This window comes from Anomalospiza imberbis, chromosome 2 (genome assembly GCF_031753505.1).
Source record: "Anomalospiza imberbis isolate Cuckoo-Finch-1a 21T00152 chromosome 2, ASM3175350v1, whole genome shotgun sequence".
Lineage (NCBI taxonomy): Eukaryota > Metazoa > Chordata > Aves > Passeriformes > Viduidae > Anomalospiza > Anomalospiza imberbis.
The window spans coordinates 51,984,370-51,988,672 of NC_089682.1; the positions used below are offsets into that span (position 1 = coordinate 51,984,370).

Here is a 4,303-nt window from a genome sequence, read left to right on the forward strand (position 1 = left end):
CCATGCAGTTCTTGAATGGCTCTGAGGAGTACCGCCTGAAGCTGATATATATAGAGAACAGAAATAACAGCTGGATGGGAGGTTCTAAGGTTTGGATGCTCTAAGGTTGACGTGTGTCCACTGTATGAGCACACAAGTCAAGGGTCAACATTAAAATCAGCATGACAAACATGGGTCTTGTCTCTGCTTGCAGCAGAAATGCTGCCCTGGCTGACTTTCCCTTTTTTGTGCCGTGGGGAAGTTTGCCTTATCAGTAGCTTTCACATTCCTGTAGATAATGTCGGACAAGTGGGTGGCAGGGCCATCCATTACACTGACAGGACATCATCAGGTTCTTAGCAGTAGCCATTTTAAACTGCCTCAGGGAATAAGTAAATTTAAAAAGAAGGTTTGAAAACCAAGGGTAGCAGATGAACTTCACTGGAAGTATTAAGTGAGCTCTATGACACCCAGAGCTGACAAATACTCAGATTTCCTTGTTTCAGCAGAGGTAACCTAGCATCCACCCCATTTAACTCAGAACTTTGGTAGAGGAGGGTTAACTGATAGGTGTTGAGGACTTGAGTATTGCTTAGCTACAAAGTTCCAAGCCATCTGCAACCCTGTATTTGCACATAAGAAGGGTGAATAGGGTATTTCCAAGATGAGCTGTCAGGGATCATTTTGTCAAGGCTGGAGGGGAAAGGTTGGGCAGAGAAGCATTAACGCTTTGGCCTCTTGCCTCTGTGCATTAGGCTGTGCCAGCCCCCACTTCAGAGTGTGAGTTTAAATTATGGAGCATCTGACAGGGATGATGAACATCGTATGTTAACGTCTGGGAGAGGATATTGTTTTATTTATAGGTATTGGTAAGTGGAAAATGGTAGCAGGGTAATTTGTTAACCATGCCTGCCTGGCAGTGGTATGAAAGTTGACTCAAACCAAGCGTTTGCTCTCTCTGCCCTTCTGCCCCAACTGTTATTTCTCCTTCTGTAAATCCCAGGACTAGGACATTCAAAATGCAAATACTCTTTGGTAGGCGTTTCTGTGCCTTTGTTGCATTATGTGTGCAGCCCCTGCTTTCAGGACCTGCACACAGACAAAATTGATCAGCAGCCGGAGGAGGAGAGCAGCCGTTGCTGTGGCAACCGGTGATGACTCACCCGGGTAGCAGGCAGCAAGAGCTGTGAGGCTGCAGTAATTTTCCAGATGCTTAATCCAGCTCTCGGGGCTTTTTTTCCCTCTTGCTGACAGGCAGAAATCCTCCTCTGCCTTTCTTTGCTCAGAGACCCACGTAGCCTGCAGCCGTACGTGATCAGAGCAGTCCTTTGTGGTGCTCACCCAGGATGGCGTCACAGAGACGTGTCTGAGCTATGTAGATGAGCTACTCCACCGACTGAACTGTAGCCCCCAAAGGTGGTAAAAATAGAACTGTAAACTGCCCGTCTGCAAAAATACCCCAGTGTGTCATTGGCTGCCCTCAATTTCTATCTTCCCACTAACAACACATTTACTGTAACTACAGCTATGAAATATTAAATCAGTTCATCTCGATTCTCTCAGTAATGAGGCTGTCCCTGTGCTGCATACAGAATGTGCAAAAAAGAGAAAAGTGAGCTGCGTTCAGCACATGCATTTCCATCAATTAGCTTCTCATTTCTATGACCTACTAATTTTTGTGTGCAAATTTCAGTCTGCGTGTAATGAAACAGAGCAGGTTAAGAGCCTTACCCAAGAAAAGGGCAGTAAAAGGAGCAATGCCTTCCATGTTAGGGGGTAACTGCCTTGGGGTTTTTCTGCAATGACTGCATTGTAATGCAGGCTTTGCGTCATGTGGGGCACTTTTATGAATGTCTGAGTAGTTATTTTCCTGCTCTGGTGGTGATGTGGAGTTCTTTGTGATTGCCATAGGATGCTGAAGAATCCAAGTGTAACTGGATTAAAAGTAGCTTCAGCTTGTTTATGTAGAAGGTACACATTCCTCCCTAGAGCCGGGAGAGCAATTAGCACAGTGTGGTGGTGGTGGAATTCAGTTTCCCTGTTCAAGTGAGTTCATCTAGCTGTGGGGAAAACAAAGCTGCTCTGTGGCATGTGGAGAAGGAAGAGCTTGTGGAGAAAACAGGGAAAAATAGAAATAGAACTAAGTATTTGCTTCACATAGGGGACAAAAAGTATTGATGCTGCCAGCTGCTGTCTCATGCAGTCCCTGGAAGGCAGATGGCTTTCTGTGGGTGAGTCAAGTGAGGCCATCAACTCCTTCTTCCACAATGCAGCGTCTTGCTTTCAAGTCCTAATTGAAGATTTGTGAGGCTGTGCAGCTGAACCAAGCTGCTGCATTGCTGACAGGTTCTGCAATGTGTTGCTGGCTGAAGTTAAAGCCATGTAAAGCCACCAAGTGTGTGGGGCATGAGAAAGTTGTCTGTGATGTTTTTCTGCTTCTTGTGGTTGTCATCTGCTAATAAGTACCTATATAACATGAATATGTATTATCTTGAGTCTGTCTCTTGTTAGTGGGTGGGATGTGTAAGGACTTAATGAGTGTGCTGTGGCTGCTCTTCAAGGGAAACCAGTTTGAAAGACCACCAGTGGAGGCTTCTCTTGTTCTTGTGAGATCCACAGTTCTTCGTGTGCAGCTGTTCGTAACTATGGCCAGATCTTGGATATCCAAGGGGAAATTTGTTCTATGATCGATGCCTAATGCTGCAACCGTGTTCAGGTTAGAATATCTGGTTTAGGATACTAGCTCTGCTTCACTTCACATCCTTTCTTGAGAACCAAGTATAGTATGCACTGGTAAATTTGTTGAAAGATGTCCTTTCCAGGAGCAGACTTTTTTGGAAATAAAAAAAATGGAAAGCCAAAAATGAGATTTTTTTGATTGATTCATCTCACCTCTCAAGATGGGGAGCATTTGCTACCTGGGCAGCATGACATGTAATAAAAATACTGTTAGTCATATCTGCAATTTCAGCAGCAATTACTGCAGGCCTGCCTAGCTGTGCTAGTTTTATTGTAATGTGTATTACTAATGTATTTTAAGTTAGCATCCAAAGCTCTGCAGTTCTAGCAAAATCCTTATGTGAAATTATCAAATCATCAATTGTGTTAAGCTCATATATTTTGTGGGTTCCCTGTCTTTTTGGAAAAGTGTTTTTAATGCTGTTATATTCACTACTGTTAAGGATATATTGACTTGCTAATGCACTTTGTGATCAGTTAGACTTCAGTAAGTTGCCTGAAATCTCATGGAATGACATCTGCTATGCTGGCTGTAGATAACAGCATTGGTAATTAGTTGTATGCTGGTTTCTTGGGTAGTTTGTTTGCGGAGGCATGTTCTGGACTGAAGCTGGCTAAGGCCTATGTACCCCCTGAAGGTCCCCAAGGACTCTTAGGCCTGTGAAATGATTTAATAAGGGATAGAAGCCTCACTTCTTTACAAGGTAACAATGTATTTCCTGATACCTTTTTGCTCTTGGAAGACATAATTGCTAATAACTGTGAGTGGATAAAACCTTTAATAATCAGGGTACCCATGGGATATTTGGAGTTGATGCACAAATCATACACTAGTACCCTTGCTGCTTCTCAGCATATGTAAAATTGCATATTTGAAATCTTTCCCCTCCTTGATGTTTTCTTTCTGAAGGCCTTTTGTACTGAGGGTACACTCTTCCAAATCTACTTATTGGATACCCTGTACTATGGGAGCCTCATGGGAAAGTAGCACCCACCTCCCTTTCAAAGTCATACAGGGCAGTATCACAATCAGAGAAAACCACTGCTGAAGCTGACAAAGACGTCTCATCTCTCTTCTCTGTCCCATGCTATGGATGAGGTCAGGCCTCTAGCCTTGCATGCAAGCAAAGGATCCATCCTGTGTGTCAAAGTCTGCCCCTGCCATGGACTGCCAGCAGTGCAGTGGCTTGGCTTCCTGGATTGCAGAAACAAATATGAACAGATTTGGAAATCAAAACAAGCTTTGCTGGTTGAAGTCTTTGTGTAGTAAGTGATGTGTGAAGAAGGTGTGTTCAGTGGAGGCAGAAGAATGGTAGAGTTCCACACGTGTATATGTGATTTCTGAGCCAGCTGGCAGCCTGGAGGTGCTGAAGCAGGAGCGCCATCCATCATGGCTATGAGCTGAGCTGGTATCCCATGGAGCCAGTCAGCTCTGCAAAAAATGACATGGTGGCATCACACCTCTGGGAGACATCAGTAGCAAAATCAGTAGCTGCCCTTGACTTCACAAAGCTCCAGGCTCAGTTATCTCCCTGGAAGTGCTGTACAAATGGGTTTTATTTTTGCTTATCTTAAAAGACATGTG

General features: G+C 44.1%; 1 long non-coding RNA gene across 1 annotated transcript; it reads left to right on the forward strand.

Moving 5' to 3' along the window:
* Nucleotides 1-1,410: 1,410 nt before the first annotated feature.
* LOC137468854 (uncharacterized) lies at nt 1,411-3,958 on the forward strand. Its single transcript, XR_010996207.1, has 2 exons — nt 1,411-1,591; nt 3,629-3,958. It is a non-coding gene; the product is annotated as an uncharacterized lncRNA (long non-coding RNA).
* The last annotated feature ends 345 nt before the right edge of the window (nt 3,959-4,303 follow it).